Here is a 24,885-nt window from a genome sequence, read left to right on the forward strand (position 1 = left end):
AATGAAATAAAAGGGTAAGGTACTACTTGGTGGACAGAAAACTGCAACAATATGGCGCTCTTCGTTTCGCGTCCAGATCCGAAACGTTGTTACCAGGAACGAAATACTGTGCCGTCAAGAAATCTACCCACGAATGCTCGACATGCCTCCATCAAAAAGCCGGCCTGAGAAAATCGTCATTGCGCTGCACTGTCAGATATGTTTTTGGGCGATTTCGTTTATTGTGCTATCGATCTTCGTAGTGCTTTGCCGTTGTCGCAGGATACAGATTAGGTCTCACACCTGGAGAAAACTTGTATCACATCAGTCACATATCTCCAGCTAGTTATGTAGGAATAAAGGTGTTACACAGCTGTATGGTTTCCACTGTAGAGTAGTTCACGAACTTGGACATCACACTGTACAATATAGCAATAATAGTATTAATGAAACAAACACGGATACATACAAGTTCCTGCTGGCGTCCGGAACGAAACTACTACGCACACATAAGATAGCAACACATGTGATCACTGATGACAGCGTTGAATCTATGCAATATGCGTGACTGTCACTGTAGTGCTAAAGGGGGCGATCAAGCTTGCACCTCACACAATTGCAGAGCTGTCGTTATTTGTTTAAATGAAAAATGATGAAAACTGTTAACACCTATTATTACCATTTAAAGTTTATCTGTATTGAATAACTCTGTACTAGCTGCTAATGTCCACGATCCTCAAATGTATTGTTACACGTTGCACTCATTCCATGAGGCCCCGCTTTTTATCTTTCAATTCAGTTCAAACATTACGGTACCCATAAGCAGCCGGATTGGTCTGAGTAATTCTGCACTAAACCAAATAATTGTAATCAATCATAATACACTGACGGTAACCAAGCACGACAAACAAATAATTGTGACACGGCGCTCAAGGCCGATAAGAAGACTGTTTTACACACAAAAATATCCGTCTGTAAGCTGGTGTGGGCATCGATAGGGAAACTGAAAGGCAAAGTTCATCCGTAACAGCACAACATCACACGCGCACCTTTCTAGCGCGCATAAATTTAAACAGGAACATACTCATTACGAATTTAATGTTCATTTGACTCTGTTTAGCCACGCTTGAGGACAGACAACATTCATGGGGCTGTCCCTCCGCTGAACATCTTTATGAAACTCAAATAAACGTGCGTTGGCAAGCTGGCGAACGGCGTTGCATCCACACTACTCAGTTCGTTCCGCCGCCGCGGGAGGGGCGCCACCGTTCGCGCTACGCCAGCTCGCCAATACGCACCCCAATACGCACTACGACGGGCGCCACCTACGGGGCTTCCCTTGCACCACGTGGCGAAGTGCGGAGTCCAGGGAGAGGGAGGGCTGTCTCGTGCTACCGCTGTTCGTGCTGTTCGTCGAGAAGGACGCACGTGCTCTCTAACGCCTGTGCTTCCCGTGCTTTTCGCCGATGATCGCAGACTGTTCGCAAACCGCCACTATGGAGATCCAGCTTGGCGGAGAGTTTTCATCGTACGAGGAATTTGACACCGCCTTGCGAAAGCTTCAAGTGCGTACGAACACGTTGTTCGTAAAAAAGACTACGAAGTCCGTTGATGTCGTAAACGCGCACCTGGCAAGTGGAGCCATCAAGCTGGCCAGCAAATTGAAGTTTGCAAATGCGACTTTTGCGTGCAAGCATGGTGGCCACACCAGAAAGACGGGAACAGGCATTCGCCCAAACCAGAGGTGAGATAATAGTCAATCATCTGCTTATTTGCAGCTTATGCATGCCTTTCTCAAAGCCAGTGTGAGAGTTGAGCCTCAACTACAATTTTAAAGGACTGATCTCTGTTTAAGGTTAACCGGCACTGATGGAATTTGGTTAAGCCAGGCTTCCTTTTATAACGTAGCGTGCTTTTCTTTCAGAACTATGAAAAGTGACTGCCCAGCCAGGATTGTTGTCGCAGCCAGACGTCACCGCCAGGAACTCGAGGTCACCGGCCTCGTTCTGGAACACAACCACGAAACAACACTGGACATGTTTGCCTCATATCCAGAGCGCAGGCGCCTAAATGAAGATGAGGCAAAGCTCGTTCAGCCCCTCCTTCAGATGAAAGTTCGGCCAAGTCTTATTGCCCAAAAACTGAAAGAAGACACTGGTAATGTAGTGTTTGCTGGACACCTGCGCTTCAGTGTTCTTTTTTTTATCTGCGTTGGTTGTTCACAGGCAAAGTGATTATTCCAAAGGACTTGCAGAACATGAAGCAGATCAGAAAAGGCAAGGCCGATGCACAACAGCTCATGGAGGCAGTCAATGAACTTCGCAAGACAGAAGATGCCAAAGTCATTTTGGCAAAAGATGAAAACAACTAGCTAGAGGTGCTCTTCGTGCAGACAACGAAAATGCAAAGAATGTTCGAAGGTTTTCCTGAAGTGTTGCTGGTTGATGCAACTTACCGGAACAATAAGCACAGAATGCCTTTGTTCGTCTTCATTGTGGAAGATGGAGCAGGGTCAAGTCATGTCATGCTTTTGTTGCGTCAGAACAGCAGGACGTGGTCAGCAAGCTACTAGAGATATTTGTTCAGGAGAACCCAAAAACTTCTGAAACCAATGTGGTGATAGTGGACAAAGACTTTACAGAGATCAGTGCCATATGGGAAACGTTCCCCTCGCAACCCTCAATACAGCTGTGTCAGTTTCACGTGATGAAAGCATTCAGGGCAGCTGCGGGACAGTTGACCACATCACCAGATGAGAGGGATCAGCTTGTCAGGAGCTTTGGAGAAATGGTGCACGCCCCAACACCAGAAAAGTTTGAGGAGGCACAACGAGAGTTTCTACGGTATGGCAATGAACGGGCCTGTAGTTATTTTCAAAGAAACTGGGCAAGCATCTGTCACATGTGGGCGCGCCACATCTGCGACACAAAATTCACAGCTGGAAACAACACGACAAACAGGGTAGAATCGCATAATGCCAAGATAAGGCATGTGTTGTCCACCTCAGACAAGCTGCACAGTGCACTTCAAGGAATACTGAGGGTGTCAAGCGCACAGACACAGGAAGCCAAGCATCGTGCGACCACCATGAAGACAAGCACGTTTTATTCGTATAATTCATCTGGGACAGTTGAAGCATTGTGCGCGAAGCAGCTTACACCGTACGCCTGCTCCTTTATACACAAAGAAGCAGTAAAAGCAAGAGAGAAGTTACTGCTGGTAAAGGAAGTAAAGCCGGGGACATATGAAGTCTCATCCAGCTCCAGCAGCATGTGTCCTCACGTAACCTTCAGTCAGTCATGCAGCTGCAACACATTTTCAAGGATGGGGTTGCTTTGTTGCCATATCTTGTCTGTCTGTCAGGAGAGGGGCTTGATGCCTGACTTGTCGAAGGCTGTCAAACCTAGGTGGTTCAAATCATACCATATCAAGCTTCTGGCTTCAGACCACTGCAGCGAAAGTGGCCCTTGCTCCCCTATAGGCCAGCCTATAGGTGCCAGCATACTAACTATCCCACGGCCAGCATTCAACAAAATGAACCGTAACCAGAAATTCAACTATGCAATGCGCACACTCAAAGCCATGGCTGACCACTTGGCTGACTGTTCGACGGACGTCTTCATTACAAGGCTTGATGCCCTGGAAGAGCTACATTCAAGTTGGCTGAGAGAAATGTCTTCGAATCAAGGCAGTGGATCCATGGAGGCGAACATCGAAGTGCACCTTACTGAAGAATCCAGCACTAAATCTAATAGTCCTGCCACTAGTCAAGGGCAATATGTCCACAACGATAGTTTCCAAGCTGAAGGGCAGCTGGCAAAGGACATCCCAAATAACATACCGAGTGACATGGTGCAAGGTTCACTGACTTCGGATGTCAACAGGACACACATCAAGCTGCCACTTGTGAAGCCAAGAGGACGGCCGAAATGCAAGACCACAAGAAGAGACAAAAGGCAACGAGAGCATTCAACCACCACAGTCCCGTTCGCACAGCTCCCGCAGGAGGACCAGTCCAAATGTAAGTTGTCTTGGATTTGGAAAGTGTTTGCAACTGTTCAGCCATTGCTTGCTTTTAGTCCTGCTGAACAAAATCCTGGGAGAAAGCACAGCCACCAGGGTGCTGTCTGGAGAAGTAGCTAGCACAAGAGGAGGAAGTTGAAGTGAAGCCGGAGTTACTGCCAAGCGCACTCCTGCATTACAGAGTGCGATTCCGTCAACTGCAGCCATTCTTCTCTGCGGATGCGTGGGAGCTGCTGACATCTGCAGGTACGGACTTGGTACCTTCGTCGCCTGTATCATTTTAGCGTTGTGTTTGACTATGCAGAAACCAGAGAATGTGTGTGTACGGTGCAAGGTTTTGTTTCCTCTTTAGTGAAGGCCAAGAAAGAGAATGAACTATGGCTGTGCGGAAGCTGTCACAAGAAGGATGACGGACAAATTAAAATGATCTGCTGCGACCACTGCCTAGAGTGGTTTCACTGGTATGAACCATGTGCCCCTGTTTGAATTATATTTATGTCCTGACCATTTAACGTCATTCCTACACAGGACTCGTGCAAGCGTGAAGCGAGTCGACGTTAAGAAGAAGTTTTGATTCTGCCGTTCCTGCACAGATGACGCTGCACATTAGTGCCTCAAATGAGGGCATAGTATTGCTTTGCCATTGCTCTGCCCGGCAGCCATCTGCACAGGCTCTACATGCCTGCATCCGTGCAATTATGCCAACCTAGCTGTTTTCTCACATGTAGATTATGTAGTTACAAATGCCACATTGTAAGTAGGGCTCTTTTTTTAAGCACTATAATTGAAAAAGTAGCTCTTTTTTAATGTATAACATTTTTACATTTTTTGTAGTCCTTTTTGAATGTATTAAATGTTCTTGCATTGTATTAAAGCGGTACGGTAAAGCGGTACGGACAGTACGGTAGGGTGCCGGCTACCATGGTTCAGTTGTGAAGTGATACAAAAGCACGACCGCAAAAGGTCGAGAGGTTGCAAGGCTGGACAGCGCGGCAGCATATGTAGCCCTGCTTCCATTGATATATCATAAATAGGGTGCAGATTTCGCGGCACTGCTAATGTTTGACTAGACAGGCTTATAAGCACTCAACAGTATCATGCTAGCATTGTCTGAGCGAACGACCACAGAAGGCGCCACGATTCCACAGCGGCTCAGGTATCATCGCCGTGCACCGGCGAGCGGGGAGGACGAGGAAAAACGCGAACGAGATTAGACGTGTAAAATTCTCTCTGTAACGAACTTAAATGTAGTTTTGAATATTCCGTCAACCGGTGTGCGACGGCTCATCTCAGTTCACTGATAATCAAAAGGGTTTGGAACATTTTGCGTCGCGGTGGTCAGTCACTTCGGGATCACCCTGCGCCACCCTATACTTGTACTTGTATCGGAAAAAGGCTGTCCAAAAGCCACGCGGACTCCAGGCAAAGCGCACACGCGCGTTCGCCCGAGGGAACAACGGCGGCAGAGAAACCCTCCTGCTCCCCGCGACATGGTGCGAGGGAAGCCCCCTAGGTGGCGCAGTCGTAGTGCGTATAGCCACTTCCGGTCGAGGCACTACGCACTACGTAGTGCGTATAGCATCGTTCTATGAGAAATCACGAACGTCACTTATCCAGTAGCACCTTCTCAGTAAGTCCGTCTAGTGCAAGCGGGATGATGGCACATCATGAAGGCACTTCAGAGAACTATAGATAAATATCGGGTCACTAGAACACCTGTTTGTTCGCTTGGGAGTTGAGGATCAAGCGTCCGAAACACGCCGCTTACCTTTGTGCTAACAGAGCGCGTGCACGAGTTCAGGAACAAAATGCTTGACGGAGGACCTCACTACACAAATGCAAAGACGTTCAGATTTTTATACAGTCGGCGGAGCTGAAGGGCAGGAAGCACCATCTAATTTGCCAGACTGCATCTTAGATCCTACACGCCAACAGACGTTTCAACGTTCAAAACATATTCTGAATTGATGCCGATGGAGGTCGGTCGCATACGACGACGAGAGCATTATGGCTGTAGTTTCGTTTTGACAGACTGGCAAAGCTGAAGCGTCGCAGGGTAAAGCTGTCGCAGTGCACAATCAGTTTTGTGCAACCTACTCAGGAACGCGGAGTTGTTTGTGCATACCTTTGCACACGTTTCGGTCTTTATTTTATTATCTTATTTATTTATTTATTTATTATTAGAATTATTATTCTTATTTCGTTTATTTTATTATTTCATCAATATGTTTTATTGTATTTGAGCATAATTTAATATGTACACGTTGTGCAATTAATTTCGACCGTTATTTTCTTTTTCCTTTTTTTTTTCTAGGCTCATTCTTATGTTTGCGTGCGAAATAGAGCTCCTCTATTGCAAGTCGTCAGTGTCCTTCAGTTTTCATTGTTTGACTCACATTGCAAAAAAAAAGTGCTTTTAGTTTTGGACCTATCGGTGCCCTATTTCAGTGGCCGCTTTAATTATGCTGCGCAACTGTTTCAGAACCATTTGCTGCAACATGATTTGAAAGTTTTTCGTCTGCACGGGCACTTGGGAAAGGTGTAGGGCTCGAGGCCGTTAACATATTTAAAAAATGCAAGGGTAGTATCGCCTTCATCATCCACCGCTTACGAGCGAATGATCGCCAAAGGGGTCGTGTACAGGGTCGGCCACACTTAAGAGTATCGCGGGAGCGCATGACCTGCAAGTACGCCAGCGCCGTGCAACGGATGATCCTGGGTTTGAGACCTCGCGCATGCCTCGCGTCTAGCGAACTTTGGCCACCTCCTGGTTGTGTCCGTTATTACTCGTAACACTGGCGGGCGGGGAGACCCACCTGTTGTTGCTATTCAATCTCTGGTGACGATGTTTTGATCAGTGCGTGGCGCGGCGTATTCTTTTAATTTTCTTCTCGATTCCGATAAGACAGAGATTACGTCGCGCCACGGACTGATCAAAACATCGGTAGAATAGCAACAGCAGGTGGGTCACCCCGCCTGACAGTGTTACGAGAGCAATGATGGACCCAACCGAGAGGTGGCGAACGTTCGCCAGGCGCGAGGTCTCAAACCCAGGAGCATCCGTTACGCGGCGCTGGCATACTTGCAGGTCATGCGCTCCCGCGATACTTTTAAGTGTGGCCGACCCTGTACAATGCCACTACATATCATATTAAATGTCAGAGGACAAACAATAAGATAGTTTGTCCGGACGGCGGGTCATATGTCGAGATTATTCGCATTAGCTTTCACCAAGAGGGTCAGCAAACGGTAAGTTCACTGACACTTTTGGAATACAACAGTGTTCGGAACACACGTAACAATATGCTATGTTTCGCAGTGAGTAAGAATACCTTCACCTGTATTGTGGGCGTGTAGACGTATGCGCATGGCACTAAATGAGCAGTTTGTGGTGACCAAGTTGCCAGACAAGATTGAATATGAGTGATGACTACCGTTGCGAAAAACTGTTTTTCCTTTCTTGGTAAAATTTCTTTCATTGCATGTATCATTCAAGTTTTTAATTGTATTAGTAGTGCGACAATCTTGAGATAACATTGATGTCTTTTCTAGCAGTTCCTTTTTTTCTGAGATAACGTAAGCTATAACCATCAATCTTTCTTACACGATGTCATGTACCGTGTTTTTGAGATTTTCTTGTTTGAAGTATATACTTACAGCTGTCTCACACAAGCGTACATTATTTGTGTATGTTTTGCTATATATTGTTTACACAAGTTTGTTCACCACTTGCAAACACAATGTGCAAAACTATGCATGGGTAGAGAGCATACTTCACTAGAGGCACTCCTGCGTATTTCTCTATGCATGCTCCTGAGGAGAAGAATATTCTCTTTCACTCTCGTGCAGTGTAAAAAAATATATGGATTTAAATGTAAGCAATTTAAAACTCGTCAGTTGCGTAGTTTGTGCCAATTGAAGTGTGTAGGAATTCAAACACGTTTCGAATAGAACATATTTTAAATTAGAATGATTGACTTCTGTATTCAGTGTACACAAACTCGCTCTATCCCTCGAATATGTCTTTCATGATCTTCATCCTTTCATCTATGCATGGAGCAGTCCTATCCGCACAACATGTTTGCTCACATTAATTCAATTGACACAGTGATCATGATGGTTCGATGTTAAACCAATTGCCCAATTCGTTCTTCTTCTGTGAATGGGATCTTCATTGCACAACACGTCGGTTCAGATTGCTCCAATTGGAAATCATTGTTTCTCATTGGCACCCAGTGACCTAATTACTTGATTTGGTTCTTGATGTCCTATTAATCTTCTTCATCACAACAACTGTTAGAGCGCTTAAACATGAAGCTATCTTTCCCTCAACACTTCTCATTACTTCAATGAGTAATACCTGCGTTATTCCCATTAAATGAATTGGGTGTCCCTGTTCTCATTGAAAGTCATTGGTTCTCATTAAACAAATTAGATCCTGGTTCCCTGGAAGACTCATTTTCCACAACATCTGTTAGAGCGCTCAAACATAAAGTCAGCTTTCCCGCAACACTTCTCATTACTTCAATGAGAAGTACCTGCTATATTCACATTAAATGAATTGGATTCATAAATTCTCATTGAAACTCATTAAAATTGATGCGGGCGCTTAAAAGGCCATACCAGTCGGGGAGCAACTCCGATTCACCATTTTCCCGATTCTAGATGGTGCCACGCTCGCCGTCCTTATCACGCCGTTCGCCTCCGACTCACCAAATAATCCCCATTGTGCATGATTGACCTCGCGAGTTTAAGGCGGCCCGCGCCCTCTGCGCTGTTTGTCGAGTGGTAAAGTGTCGGACCTTGCCACGAAAGGTCCGCAGTTCGATTCGAGACATTCACGTCTTTTTGCTTGTCTCCTATTGCTACATGAGTACTTTATTTTTATTTTTTTGTTCTTATATATTCATGCTACAATTATTGTTTTCATAAGTCACTACCGCCTGTACTGACTGATTATGAAATTTTAGTTGCTCTTCGTATTGTTTTACTAGTGCATACTTACTGTATGCCGACGTACAAGTGTGATCGGATAGTACGGATGCCGGTATCTCGGAGGCTCTGAATTGGATCTACCAGCGGCTGTAAATTAGGCTATAAACATTACCTACACACAGCGCTTACAATGCCAGTCTGGAAAATCTGCTCGAAACGGTATTCCTTTCTTTTTCTGCACTCGCTTACATAATAATAATAAATAATAATAATAATAATAATTTTACTCAAGAAAGCAAACTACAAATATAATAAAACAGGCCCGTCTAAGCGGAAAAGCTTGTGGCACTGGGCCTGAAGCAGTCAGCGGCATACAGTTTGACAGTACATGAACATATAAAGGTACTACATCCTATCATAAAGTTGCCGTAGCGCTTTTTTTTAGTTTGTACTTCGATGCCAAAGAAAAACTGTCGAAGGGGATCTCATTAAAGATACGAGGTACATAGCATTGCCTGCGACAAAGTCCATATTTCGTGTGAGAAATGCACAACAGGGCAGCATTCGCTAACCGGGGTCCTATATGAGGGGTCCCAAAAATATTTTTACAACATGCAATTTACCTTGATAATAACTCTATTATTCATGAAAAAATGACATTTTGATATGTATATTTCTGGTAAGTAAGCATTATCAAATATCTGAATTCATTTATAAGGCGTTTGTGCAAAAGACTTTTCAAAATTTCCGTCGTAGAACAGACTTATTATTATTACCCGAAAACTTCAGTAACATATTTGAAAGGCTCCTTTCCTCCATGTTCTCCCTTTTTTTTCTTTCATCTTATACGCGCCTAGAAAAATGATGTCAGTCGACAACCCCAGTGACAGGGGACTTCCTTTCTTCTGGTGTACGAGTTTGCAAAACCGTACAAAGGAGGTGAAGGGCGATAAAGGCTTGGGTTCGACACACGGAAACCAACCAAAAAAGATATGGGAAGGTCGAGCGGCAAGGCCTTGCAGCGGGAGTCACGATATTCCCAACATAGTCTTTTTTTTTTTTTCGGAACGCCAAGAGGAACGATTCGACAAAAAATAAAAGGACACATTGTAGAAAAATAATAACTATGGTCACCTGACAACATAACAGGTTCTTGTTTTGAGTGTGGCAAAAAAGTACAGTCCGGCCTCCTTATTATGTGGGACAGGATAATATATGCCTTCTTTTCCTTTTTCAGAATAATTTCTGAAGCGTAAATTTTTACTCCAGATTTCGTTGTGTTGGATGCTGAGGTCTCAGTTAATTCAATCTCAACTTGAAAACGTGAAATTCGGTCGTGGAAAAGCTGAAGAACTGGAGACCATGTGAGCCAAATTTATGCGTATTTTAGGAAAATCACTATTCTTGAAGGGCAACACAGATGCAATTACAAAATTAGGGTTTCCAGAGATGAATATGAGCGCTAGTTGCCAAATGAAGGAATGATCACGGAGAAGTCGTTTCATATAATCAAAGCTCGCCCGAGATGCCAGATTTTCATCCCCGGAAAAAATGTCCCCAGGAAGAACCGTCCCCAGAGAAAAGTGCCCCCGGAGAAATCGTCTACGCAAGAACGAAAGCCGTTTGATCGAACGCGGGACATTTGGTCGAAAGTCATTTGATCGAACACCGTTTGATCGAAACGGCAGCGGTCGTTTGATTGAGTTTTTTATTGCTTCGTTTGGAGCAGATGCATACTATAAACAAGATTGATCTAAAGTTTTATATGGCTGTTAATACAATATCTGTATTTTATACTATGGCGAAATTTCCTTCTTAGCATTTATACTTCGAGTGCCTTTCGTGCACATATCTCTATCCCATTTCGGATCCCAGCAATGAAAAGGGTGCCTAGAAGAAGCACAGACTATTGGCTGCTCCCAACTTGAAGACATTTTCTTCGGTATGTGTCCTACAGCTACGCGGGATACTTCCGCATTGTTCTATTCAATTCTATTCAATTTTATTTCCTTTCGGGTGGGAGAGAGTAAAAAGCCAGAAGGCTATGCTATTCGTGAATGACCAATAAAACTTTTCTGCAAATGACCAGTGGTCTCCCCTCTTTAGCTGCAAAAAAAAAAAAAAACAAGAAACAAACGAAAAAGGAGAAGACACTGATTGCCTCGTGCTCCGTATGTTCGAATAAAAAGTTACAGAAGAAGAGGTGCTGAGGACACCCTGCGAGCTTCGAACTCCCTTCGAAAAAACGTCTTTCGAACAGACGGCGTCGATCAACCGGCTTTCGACCGAACGGCTTGCGACCAAGCGGTCTTCGATCAAACGCCTTCTCCAAACAGCTTAGGATTTCGGAATAACTTCTTGAACTCCATCTTTATGTATAAATGCACAAGATAAAATGAAAGGAACTTGACGCGCGACGAGGTCTCGGAGCACGATTTCCGTCTCGTAACGCTCTGATTATTACCCGGAAACTTCAGTACTATATTTTTAGACACTGCTTGGTTTTCACAGGGTACTTCACCTTACACCAGACCTTTCGTTCAGCGTAGACACTAGTTCAGCGGAGAATCCCCAGTGACCCGGAGCTTTTCCTTATCTTCCTAAATAGGCCTCCCTTTGTGCGCCGTGCAAAGACAGACGGGTACAGGGTTTGGGTCATCCAACGTGCAACTAGCAAGGATTGTCGAAAGATGAAAAATCCAGGGAACCGGTCTCGAAAAATTGGCCGTATCTCAAAATAACGTGATCGAAGTCCCCGTTGAAAAATAAACTACTGTAAATAAATGTTATCTGGCTATTTCTGCGTATGCATATATTATACACCGCCTTGGTTTATTCTGTATACTGGTGGCAGTACAGAAGCTTGTAGCAACATTGCGGCGCGCGTTATGCACCGGTGCGCGTTATACATGGAAGTTTTTTTCAAATTCGGCTCATTTTTAGGGGTGCGCGTAATACACGAGTGCGCGTTATACACAGGAAAATACGGTACTGTAAATAAATGTTATCTGGCTATTTCTGCGCGGAAAATGCCAAAGCCCACTAAGACTAACCTGAACATGAAAATGCAAACACCGAACTTTTACTAACGTAATAATCAATTAGCTAACGTGCTGTTCCGTCGCGTCCGTTTCATTTATCTCCTATTTCTTAATTTTATTTATTTATTTATGTATTTTTGGAATAGCAAGCCGACGTCCCGTTTGATTGACCTTTAGCCCGTTTTTTTTTTTCCTTTTGGTCTAATAAATATATCCCCCCCTCCCCCGTCGCTGTCGTTGGTTTTCCTTGCTTCGCGAACGTGAATTTGGGTTCCGGAAAAGACTGTTGCTCATTGCGTGGGCTGAAATTAGCAGCGGTCGCTTGATCGATTTTTGTTATTGGTTCACGTGGAGCGTTCATGAAAATAAATAAATAAAATAATAAAGATAAAAATAAAAATAAATCGATCAATAAAAGAAAGAAAGAGAAACCACAAATATAGCTGCAGTTCTAAGTGCCGTTATCCTAAAAAACATTTATCTATGTGTATTCCGCTTGCTGGCTGTTTCAACATTACGAACATTACAGGGCAGTCCTGTTGAACGTTACTGGAATGTTTGTGAAGTCGGCCTTCCACTAACCATAAATACGAGAGATTCTCGTTAGCCTTATGAGACAGTTGACTGAGTAAGCACAAACCCGAAACGGCAAAATCGAGCAAATTGACGTTTCATGTCAAGCTAATAAACTCATCTCACTTCTCTATAAGCGCACCGAAAAAAGAAGAGGTTTATTGGTCTCGGTGGTCTCTTACACGGGCCGCGACAACGCTGGCTCGTCTACCCAACGCCCCCCCCCCCCCCTCCCGCGACAATGCTGGCTGACGATAATCCCTTTACGAGCAGCTAAGTAAGCTTTTGTTCTGGTCTCCAAGGCCATGCTCTAAGTCCGCTGTCCATGAAAGTAAAGCGGAGAGAGGGAGCACTACAGTGCGCGTGCGCGCAGCATGGTCGGCGGATGGATACGGTCAAAATGTTCCGCGCGGTTTTTTCTGTGCTACGGCTAGAGGGCGATACAGAATGACGCGGTTTACGGGGCTTTGAGACGGTATTTATCTGTACTCACTTTTCATGCTTTTTTATAAATACGGAAAGTGGTAGACATATAAATTTGATATCTATCGATTCCTGAAATAATTCCAGAGAAAGTAAATGGAAAGTTTGTTTTCGAAATGGCTATAGAAGTTTAATAAAACCTGTTCAAAGAGGGAGGAGAAAAATTGTGTATTTTTTTCGCATTCGTGACGTCGCCGTAAAATAAATACGACATATATGATAAATCCTTTAGCGTAAATAATTTCATCTCGTCTTCCTCTTTATGATGAAAGCACCCGCGTCAAAATCTGCGCGGCGGTTACCGAGAGAAAGCATAAAAACTGTTCCATAGGAAATACATTGGGACGGAGAGCTGGTATGCCCTATTAATGAGATCGGGTCTACTTTTTGCAGCAGGGTTTGGTGGCCATGTGATGTTCTAAATTGTGGTATCACGTAACATATTGGGTGACGATAATTGTACTTGTGGCTTTTAGAATGTAGATCGATCATAGTTAGAAAATCTGTGAGGTTGTTTCTTACGGCTCTCGTATAAGTTAGTGAGAGTCTGTAGTTGTACAAGTTGTGGATTTTAATTATTTTGTGCTTTTCAAATAGGCCCCGAGTTGTATGAGTATAATGTATATTCTCTAAAGTGCGCAAGAATTTCTTCTGAAGCGTTAAAAGATTTGATAGAGATGATCTCGAGAAGGTACCCCAAACCAACAAACAGTAATTAAGGTGGGATCCAATACATGCATTGTATAACAATTTTAAAACATCTGACGGAAGAAAATATTTACATCTATTAATCGCACCTAAGGCCGAGCATATTTTCCCGCGAACATGATGAATGTGGGCATCCCATGATAACGTGTCAGAGAGATAAACGCCCAGTATTTTGACTGTGTCAGTGATTTTAATGACAGCGCCGTTCAAACGTATGTCGATTGGTACTGATAGCCGGCGATTTCTGGGCCTAAATATCACCGCAGTGGTTTTGCTAGGATTTAATTTAAGGCAATTTTTACTGGACCCTTCTGCAAGACTGTGCAACACTGCATTTGCGGCTAGTTCCATAGTGAATTTTCCACTGATGAACATACTTGTATCGTCCGCATATAGAACGAACCTCGTGTCAGGACATATATTGATAATGTCATTCACATATAGATTAAAAAGGAGCGGACCCAACAAGCTTCCTTGGGGTACCCCACACGTTACACGTTTTAATGATGATTTATAGCCATTTACAACAACGCACTGTACCCTATTGCTGAGATAAGACTTAAGCAGGGACGAACTTAAGCCCCGGAACCCGAAGTACCAACATCTCTGCAATAAAATAGCATGGTTTATACAGTCAAAGGCCTTGGAAAAATCGACGAAAATGCCCAAAGTAAGTAGCTTATTTTCAATGTTCTCTATTATCGTCTCCTTCATCTTTAAGAGTGCCATTTCAGTAGATCGTGATTTACGAAAACCATATTGTGCAGGGTTCAGGATCGAGTGCCGATCAAGAAAGCAACTAATTCTAGTATAAATAACATTTTCAAATATCTTGGAAAAGCCTGACAATATAGAAATCGGACGGTAATTGGACATATCTGATAAAGCGCCACCTTTGTGAACTAAGCACACCTTCGCTATTTGCATATTAGATGGGAAGACTCCAGCCGAAATGCACAGGTTAAAGATGCAGCATAGCATGGACGCTATATTACCAGCCACGCGTTTAACAGGTGCAATTTTCATGTCAAATATGTCCGTAGTGTTACTATTGTTCACCGATTGAATGGAGCTGATCACCTCACTTTCATGCACAGGCGCAAAAAAGAATGTTTCAGGGCACCTGTAGGGCTCATAGCTGCCACCTGATAAGGAATTATCGTTTCCCAAAGGTTGATTCACAAAGTAGCTGTTGAAGCTTTCAACCATGTCTGTACCTGTTAACGTTCTGCCCTCGTGTGATACACTATCGATGTTACTTGTATCCTTTTTTCTGGTCCATTATTTTGTGAATAGTCTGCCACACATTTTTGTGTGTGCAATTATAAAACTGCCTAGTACAGTATACCTGCTTGATTTTCTTAATCTCCGACGTCACGTAGTTTCTGATCCTCTTATAAGCGCTCAGGTTTTCCTGGCTTTTGTTATTCAAGAACTGTCTGTACAATTTGTCCCGATGACGAATGTCTTTGAGCAGCTTAGAAGTCATCCATGGCTTACGAAATTTTTTATTGTGTTTTCTAGTAACTACAGGGAAACAAGCCTTATACATTACATGGAATTTCTCGAAGAAACTGTTGTAAGCGATTTCGGGCTCTCTTATGTTGAAGACACAGCCCCAATTAGTGTTTTCTATCATATCGTGGAAACAGTCGAGATTATGTCCATTTATTAATCGGTATGTATGAGCCTCAACTTCTTTCAGCATGTAGGTATCATGGGATAAAAATACCGGTAGGTTATCTCCCAGCAGCGTTTGTATAGTCCGAGCCCTTAATGCGGCTGCTTCGGCATTTGTGATAAATAGGTCCAGAAGAGTTGACGTGGTACACGTTATACGAGTGGGCAAGGATATGGTGTTACAGAAACTGTAAGTACTGAGCAGTAGTTGCGAATCATTACACAGTGAGGACCTTCTTATTAGATCAATATTATAATCGCCTCCTAAATAGCCTGTAGATTTCTGGTCTATAACGTATGCTAGTGCGGCATCCAGAAAGGAGAGAAACTTAGAGGGGTCTCCTGCTGGTGGACGGTAGGAGGCTGCAAAAATGCAGTTCTTCGAACGTAACATCAAAAATTCGAAGTCTGGGGAAATAGTACAGTATTGTTCGATCATTTCACACTGAAGTATTTTGTTAGCCAAAATGCAGACTCCTCCACCTCTTTTATGCATGCGGTTCATAAAAAATGTACTGTATACTTCTAGCCTAAACAACTCTTCAGGGGACCGGAACCACGTTTTCAGTGAACATAATAATGTCAAATATCCCATTTAACCTATCGAAAAACACTTCGAACTCAGATGTTTTATTTTTGAGTGATTGTAGATTAATATGAAGAAAACTAATATATCTAGGTGACAAGTATGTGCCAACACTGTCAACAGAAAGTGAAACATTTTCAACCGTTCCAGGTTGTTTTACCACTCAACGCTATCAATGTCAAAGGGGCATTTAGTTCTGATAACGAGAGTTCCGCAGAGCGTCAAGATCTTTCTCGTTCCTGATCTGAACCGGCCGCATACTTTCATTTACGCGAACGAAAATTGTTCCGTTATGGCTCCACCCAGATAGCCACTTTCGTTCTTTTTTTAGTTTGATGGTCTGGCCAAGCAGTTTTTTGAGAATCGGGCACAGATGCTCGTTGACGTACACATTGCCGCCGTCAGGAAGACCAAGATCAGTACACGTAATTCGTAGTGCTTTTCCTTTTATCAAAAACGACTTCGCTCTGCTAAGGAATTGCACAACAATATTTGGGTCGCCTCTGAACGTCGGAATGCGGTGACAAATATCAATATCACATTGCCCAACATCGGCCTTCGCAGCCTCTGCAATCTTCATAATTAAGTCTATCACGTTTTCGTTTTCCCTTTTGGGGACAACCTTAATTTCTATATTTCGGTTTCGAGAATATTGTTCCAGGTGCAAGATGCGATCGTTGTTTGCTGTTAACATAGTTTAGAGGGTACCATGATCTTGCTGAAGTTGGGCATAATCTGATTTTAACTTGGAGTTTTCTTTCTCCAGTTTGTCAACCTTTACAGTAAGCTCATCATATTTTGCGCTAAAGAAATCAAGTGACTGTTTATATTTCTCTAATATCCTTTCGAACGTCACGAACAACATATTCTTTAATTTCCTTCAGCTCCTGTTTAATTTCCTTTTTGAATTCCTCAAACATTTTTTATATTTCTCTGGCTGACATACTTCGGCTTTCAACGAGACGGCACTACGACATATAATATAGGCAATCAAACAAGAAAAGCCAAGCAACTGTTATGGCAGCAGCAGCACAATGTACCATATAATGGTTGTATGGAATTGCTCAGAGGTTACACACCTGTTAAGTCGTGCAAAACATACGTCAGACAAGCATCAAAGCCTTGCTGCTGCTGCCAAAAAACCCCCTGCTGTCAGCGCTCGGTGCTTTTAAGGTTCAGGTTCGATGACGTCCGCAAACAGGAGACATTCCACGGCAGCGCAGATATCAGGACTGGTGCTGGTAAGAAACGTGCCGCTGCGGGCTGCCCTCTCGGTGGGAAGTTGTAGCAGATTGATCTGTTAAGTCGTGCAAAAAATACATCAGACAAGCGTCAAAGCGTTGCTGCTGCTGCCAAAAAATCCCTTGCTGTCAGCGCTCGGTGCTTTTAAGGTTCAGGTTCGATGACGTCCGCAAACAGGAGACAATCCACGGCAGCGCAGATATCAGGACTGGTGCAGGTAAGAAACGTGTCGCTGCGGGCTGCCCTCTCGGTGGGATGTTGTAGCAGATTGATCTGTTAAGTCGTGCAAAACATACGTCAGACAAGCGTCAAAGCGTTGCTGCTGCTGCCAAAAAATCCCTTGCTGTCAGCGCTCGATGCTTTTAAGGTTCAGGTTCGATGACGTCCGCAAACAGGAGACAATCCACGGCAGCGCAGATATCAGTCGCTGCGGGCTGCCCTCTCGATGGGATGTTGTAGCAGATTGATCTGTTAAGGCGTGCAAAACATACGTCAGACAAGCGTCAAAGCGTTGCTGCTGCTGCCAAAAAATCCCTTGCTGTCAGCGCTCGGTGCTTTTAAGGTTCAGGTTCGATGACGTCCGCAAACAGGAGACAATCCACGGCAGCGCAGATATCAGGACTGGTGCTGGTAAGAAACGTGCCGCTGCGGGCTGCCCTCTCGGTGGGAAGTTGTAGCAGATTGATCTGTTAAGTCGTGCAAAAAATACATCAGACAAGCGTCAAAGCGTTGCTGCTGCTGCCAAAAAATCCCTTGCTGTCAGCGCTCGATGCTTTTAAGGTTCAGGTTCGATGACGTCCGCAAACAGGAGACAATCCACGGCAGCGCAGATATCAGGACTGGTGCAGGTAAGAAACGTGTCGCTGCGGGCTGCCCTCTCGGTGGGATGTTGTAGCAGATTGATCTGTTAAGTCGTGCAAAACATACGTCAGACAAGCGTCAAAGCGTTGCTGCTGCTGCCAAAAAATCCCTTGCTGTCAGCGCTCGATGCTTTTAAGGTTCAGGTTCGATGACGTCCGCAAACAGGAGACAATCCACGGCAGCGCAGATATCAGTCGCTGCGGGCTGCCCTCTCGATGGGATGTTGTAGCAGATTGATCTGTTAAGGCGTGCAAAACATACGTCAGACAAGCGTCAAAGCGTTGCTGCTGCTGCCAAAAAATCCCTTGCTGTCAGCGCTCGGTGCTTTTAAGGTTCAGGTTCGATGACGTCCGCAAACAGGAGACAATCCACGGCAGCGCAGATATCAGGACTGGTGCTGGTAAGAAACGTGCCGCTGCGGGCTGCCCTCTCGGTGGGAAGTTGTAGCAGATTGATCTGTTAAGTCGTGCAAAAAATACATCAGACAAGCGTCAAAGCGTTGCTGCTGCTGCCAAAAAATCCCTTGCTGTCAGCGCTCGATGCTTTTAAGGTTCAGGTTCGATGACGTCCGCAAACAGGAGACAATCCACGGCAGCGCAGATATCAGGACTGGTGCAGGTAAGAAACGTGTCGCTGCGGGCTGCCCTCTCGGTGGGATGTTGTAGCAGATTGATCTGTTAAGTCGTGCAAAACATACGTCAGACAAGCGTCAAAGTGTTGCTGCTGCTGCAAAAAAATCTCTTGCTGTCAGCGCTCGGTGCTTTTAAGGTTCAGGATCGATGACGTCCGCAAACAGGAGACAATCCACGGCAGCGCAGATATCAGGACTGGTGCAGGTAAGAAACGTGTCGCTGCGGGCTGCCCTCTCGGTGGGATGTTGTAGCAGATTGATCTGTTAAGTCGTGCAAAACATACGTCAGACAAGCGTCAAAGCGTTGCTGCTGCTGCCAAAAAATCCCTTGCTGTCAGCGCTCGGTGCTGTTAAGGTTCAGGTTCGATGACGTCCGCAAACAGGAGACAATCCACGGCAGCGCAGATATCAGGACTGGTGCAGGTAAGAAACGTGTCGCTGCGGGCTGCCCTCTCGGTGGGATGTTGTAGCAGATTTATCTGTTAAGTCGTGCAAAACATACGTCAGACAAGCGTCAAAGCGTTGCTGCTGCTGCCAAAAAATCTCTTGCTGTCAGCGCTCGGTGCTTTTAAGGTTCAGGTTCGATGACGTCCGCAAACAGGAGACAATCCACGGCAGCGCAGATATCAGTCGCTGCGGACTGCCCTCTCGGTGGGATGTTGTAGCAGATTGATCTGTTAAGGCGTGCAAAACATACGTCAGACAAGCGTCAAAGCGTTGCTGCTGCTGCCAAAAAATCCCTTGCTGTCAGCGCTCGGTGCTTCTAAGGTTCAGGTTCGATGACGTCCGCAAACAGGAGACAATCCACGGCAGCGCAGATATCAGGACTGGTGCAGGTAAGAAACGTGTCGCTGCGGGCTGCCCTCTCGGTGGGATGTTGTAGCAGATTGATCTCTTAAGTCGTGCAAAACATACGTCAGACAAGCGTCAAAGTGTTGCTGCTGCTGCCAAAAAACTCTTGCTGTCAGCGCTCGGTGCTTTTAAGGTTCAGGTTCGATGACGTCCGCAAACAGGAGCCAATCCACGGCAGCGCAGATATCTGGAATGGTGCAGGTAAGAAACGTGTCGCTGCGGGCTGCCCTCTCGGTGGGATGTTGTAGCAGATTGATCTGTTAAGTCGTGCAAAACATACGTCAGACAAGCGTCAAAGCGTTGCTGCTGCTGCCAAAAAATCCCTTGCTGTCAGCGCTCGGTGCTTTTAAGGTTCAGGTTCGATGACGTCCGCAAACAGGAGACAATCCACGGCAGCGCAGATATCAGGACTGGTGCAGGTAAGAAACGTGTCGCTGCGGGCTCCCCTCTCGGTGGGATGTTGTAGCAGATTGATCTGTTAAGTCGTGCAAAACATACGTCAGACAAGCGTCAAAGCGTTGCTGCTGCTGCCAAAAAATCCCTTGCTGTCAGCGCTCGGTGCTTTTAAGGTTCAGGTTCGATGACGTCGGCAAACGGGAGACAATCCACGGCAGCGCAGATATCAGGACTGGTGCAGGTAAGAAACGTGTCGCTGCGGGCTCCCCTCTCGGTGGGATGTTGTAGCAGATTGATCTGTTAAGTTGTGCAAAACATACGTCAGACAAGCGTCAAAGCGTTGCTGCTGCTGCCAAAAATCCCTTGCTGTCAGCGCTCGGTGCTTTTAAGGTTCAGGTTCGATGACGTCCGCAAACAGGAGACAATCCACGGCAGCGCAGATATCAGGACTGGTGCAGGTAAGAAACGTGTCGCTGCGGGCTCCCCTCTCGGTGGGATGTTGTAGCAGATTGATCTGTTAAGTCGTGCAAAACATACGTCAGACAAGCGTCAAAGCGTTGCTGCTGCTGCCAAAAAATCCCTTGCTGTCAGCGCTCGGTGCTTTTAAGGTTCAGGTTCGATGACGTCCGCAAACAGGAGACAATCCACGGCAGCGCAGATATCAGGACTGGTGCAGGTAAGAAACGTGTCGCTGCGGGCTCCCCTCTCGGTGGGATGTTGTAGCAGATTGATCTGTTAAGTCGTGCAAAACATACGTCAGACAAGCGTCAAAGCGTTGCTGCTGCTGCCAAAAAATCCCTTGCTGTCAGCGCTCGGTGCTTTTAAGGTTCAGGTTCGATGACGTCGGCAAACAGGAGACAATCCACGGCAGTGCAGATATCAGGACTGGTGCAGGTAAGAAACGTGTCGCTGCGGGCTCCCCTCTCGGTGGGATGTTGTAGCAGATTGATCTGTTAAGTTGTGCAAAACATACGTCAGACAAGCGTCAAAGCGTTGCTGCTGCTGCCAAAAATCACTTGCTGTCAGCGCTCGGTGCTTTTAAGGTTCAGGTTCGATGACGTCCGCAAACAGGAGACAATCCACGGCAGCACAGATATCAGAACTGGTACAGGTAAGAAACGTGTCGCTGCGGGCTCCCCTCTCGGTGGGATGTTGTAGCAGATTGATCTGTTAAGTCGTGCAAAACATACGTCAGACAAGCGTCAAAGCGTTGCTGCTGCTGCCAAAAAATCCCTTGCTGTCAGCGCTCGGTGCTTTTAAGGTTCAGGTTCGATGACGTCGGCAAACAGGAGACAATCCACGGCAGTGCAGATATCAGGACTGGTGCAGGTAAGAAACGTGTCGCTGCGGGCTCCCCTCTCGGTGGGATGTTGTAGCAGATTGATCTGTTAAGTCGTGCAAAACATACGTCAGACAAGCGTCAAAGCGTTGCTGCTGCTGCCAAAAAATCCCTTGCTGTCAGCGCTCGGTGCTTTTAAGGTTCAGGTTCGATGACGTCCGGAAACAGGACACAATCCACGGCAGCGCAGATATCAGGACTGGTGCAGGTAAGAAACGTGTCGCTGCGGGCTGCCCTCTCGGTGGGATGTTGTAGCAGATTGATCTGTTAAGTCGTGCGAAACATACGTCAGACAAGCGTCAAAGCGTTGCTGCTGCTGCCAAAAAATCCCTTGCTGTCAGCGTTCGGTGCTTTTAAGGTTCAGGTTCGATGACGTCCGCAAACAGGAGACAATCCACGGCAGCGCAGATATCAGGACTGGTGCAGGTAAGAAACGTGTCGCTGCGGGATCCCCTCTCGGTGGGATGTTGTAGCAGCATGATCTGTTAAGTCGTGCAAAACATACGTCAGACAAGCGTCAAAGCGTTGCTGCTGCTGCCAAAAAATCCCTTGCTGTCAGCGCTCGGTGCTTTTAAGGTTCAGGTTCGATGACGTCCGCAAACAGGAGACAATCCACGGCAGCAGATATCAGGACTGGTGCAGGTAAAAAACGTGTCGCTGCGGGCTGCCCTCTCGGTGGGATGTTGTAGCAGATTGATCTGTTAAGTCGTGCAAAACATACGTCAGACAAGCGTCAAAGCGTTGCTGCTGCTGCCAAAAAATCCCCTGCTGTCAGCGCTCGGTGCTTTTAAGGTTCAGGTTCGATGACGTCCGCAAACAGGACACAATCCACGGCAGCGCAGATATCAGGACTGGTGCAGGTAAGAAACGTGTCGCTGCGGGCTGCCCTCTCGGTGGGATGTTGTAGCAGATTGATCTGTTAAGTCGTGCAAAACATACGTCAGACAAGCGTCAAAGCGTTGCTGCTGCTGCCAAAAAATCCCTTGCTGTCAGCGCTCGGTGCTGTTAAGGTTCAGGTTCGATGACGTCCGCAAGCAGGAGACAATCCACGGCAGCGCAGATATCAGGACTGGTGCAGGTAAGAAACGTGTCGCTGCGGGCTGCCCTCTCGGTGGGATGTTGTAGCAGATTTATCTGTTAAGTCGTGCAAAACATACGTCAGACAAGCGTCAAAGCGTTGCTGCTGCTGCCAAAAAATCTCTTGCTGTCAGCGCTCGGTGCTTTTAAGGTTCAGGTTCGATGACGTCCGCAAACAGGAGACAATCCACGGCTGCGCAGATATCAGTCGCTGCGGGCTGCCCTCTCGATGGGATGTTGTAGCAGATTGATCTGTTAAGGCGTGCAAAACATACGTCAGACAAGCGTCAAAGCGTTGCTGCTGCTGCCAAAAAATCCCTTGCTGTCAGCGCTCGGTGCTTTTAAGGTTCAGGTTCGATGACGTCCGCAAACAGGAGACAATCCACGGCAGCGCAGATATCAGGACTGGTGCAGGTAAGAAACGTGTCGCTGCGGGCTGCCCTCTCGGTGGGATGTTGTAGCAGATTGATCTGTTAAGTCGTGCAAAACATACGTCAGACAAGCGTCAAAGTGTTGCTGCTGCTGCAAAAAAATCTCTTGCTGTCAGCGCTCGGTGCTTTTAAGGTTCAGGATCGATGACGTCCGCAAACAGGACACAATCCACGGCAGCGCAGATATCAGGACTGGTGCAGGTAAGAAACGTGTCGCTGCGGGCTGCCCTCTCGGTGGGATGTTGTAGCAGATTGATCTGTTAAGTCGTGCAAAACATACGTCAGACAAGCGTCAAAGCGTTGCTGCTGCTGCCAAAAAATCCCTTGCTGTCAGCGCTCGGTGCTGTTAAGGTTCAGGTTCGATGACGTCCGCAAACAGGAGACAATCCACGGCAGCGCAGATATCAGGACTGGTGCAGGTAAGAAACGTGTCGCTGCGGGCTGCCCTCTCGGTGGGATGTTGTAGCAGATTTATCTGTTAAGTCGTGCAAAACATACGTCAGACAAGCGTCAAAGCGTTGCTGCTGCTGCCAAAAAATCTCTTGCTGTCAGCGCTCGGTGCTTTTAAGGTTCAGGTTCGATGACGTCCGCAAACAGGAGACAATCCACGGCAGCGCAGATATCAGTCGCTGCGGACTGCCCTCTCGGTGGGATGTTGTAGCAGATTGATCTGTTAAGGCGTGCAAAACATACGTCAGACAAGCGTCAAAGCGTTGCTGCTGCTGCCAAAAAATCCCTTGCTGTCAGCGCTCGGTGCTTCTAAGGTTCAGGTTCGATGACGTCCGCAAACAGGAGACAATCCACGGCAGCGCAGATATCAGGACTGGTGCAGGTAAGAAACGTGTCGCTGCGGGCTGCCCTCTCGGTGGGATGTTGTAGCAGATTGATCTCTTAAGTCGTGCAAAACATACGTCAGACAAGCGTCAAAGTGTTGCTGCTGCTGCCAAAAAACTCTTGCTGTCAGCGCTCGGTGCTTTTAAGGTTCAGGTTCGATGACGTCCGCAAACAGGAGCCAATCCACGGCAGCGCAGATATCAGGACTGGTGCAGGTAAGAAACGTGTCGCTGCGGGCTCCCCTCTCGGTGGGATGTTGTAGCAGATTGATCTGTTAAGTCGTGCAAAACATACGTCAGACAAGCGTCAAAGCGTTGCTGCTGCTGCCAAAAAATCCCTTGCTGTCAGCGCTCGGTGCTTTTAAGGTTCAGGTTCGATGACGTCGGCAAACAGGAGACAATCCACGGCAGTGCAGATATCAGGACTGGTGCAGGTAAGAAACGTGTCGCTGCGGGCTCCCCTCTCGGTGGGATGTTGTAGCAGATTGATCTGTTAAGTCGTGCAATACATACGTCAGACAAGCGTCAAAGCGTTGCTGCTGCTGCCAAAAAATCCCTTGCTGTCAGCGCTCGGTGCTTTTAAGGTTCAGGTTCGATGACGTCCGCAAACAGGAGACAATCCACGGCAGCGCAGATATCAGGACTGGTGCAGGTAAGAAACGTGTCGCTGCGGGCTCCCCTCTCGGTGGGATGTTGTAGCAGATTGATCTGTTAAGTCGTGCAAAACATACGTCAGACAAGCGTCAAAGCGTTGCTGCTGCTGCCAAAAAATCCCTTGCTGTCAGCGCTCGGTGCTTTTAAGGTTCAGGTTCGATGACGTCCGCAAACAGGAGACAATCCACGGCAGCGCAGATATCAGGACTGAAACAGGTAAGAAACGTGTCGCTGCGGGCTCCCCTCTCGGTGGGATGTTGTAGCAGATTGATCTGTTAAGTCGTGCAAAACATACGTCAGACAAGCGTCAAAGCGTTGCTGCTGCTGCCAAAAAATCCCTTGCTGTCAGCGCTCGGTGCTTTTAAGGTTCAGGTTCCATGACGTCCGCAAACAGGAGACAATCCACGGCAGCGCAGATATCAGGACTGGTGCAGGTAAGACACGTGTCGCTGCGGGATCCCCTCTCGGTGGGATGTTGTAGCAGCATGATCTGTTAAGTCGTGCAAAACATACGTCAGACAAGCGTCAAAGCGTTGCTGCTGCTGCCAAAAAATCCCTTGC

At 46.2% G+C, this 24,885-nt stretch overlaps 1 pseudogene; it reads left to right on the forward strand.

Moving 5' to 3' along the window:
* Window positions 1-1,475: 1,475 nt before the first annotated feature.
* LOC135389512 (uncharacterized) lies at window positions 1,476-4,644 on the forward strand (annotated as a pseudogene).
* The last annotated feature ends 20,241 nt before the right edge of the window (window positions 4,645-24,885 follow it).

The sequence above is a fragment of the Ornithodoros turicata genome, chromosome 3 (genome assembly GCF_037126465.1).
Source record: "Ornithodoros turicata isolate Travis chromosome 3, ASM3712646v1, whole genome shotgun sequence".
Lineage (NCBI taxonomy): Eukaryota > Metazoa > Arthropoda > Arachnida > Ixodida > Argasidae > Ornithodoros > Ornithodoros turicata.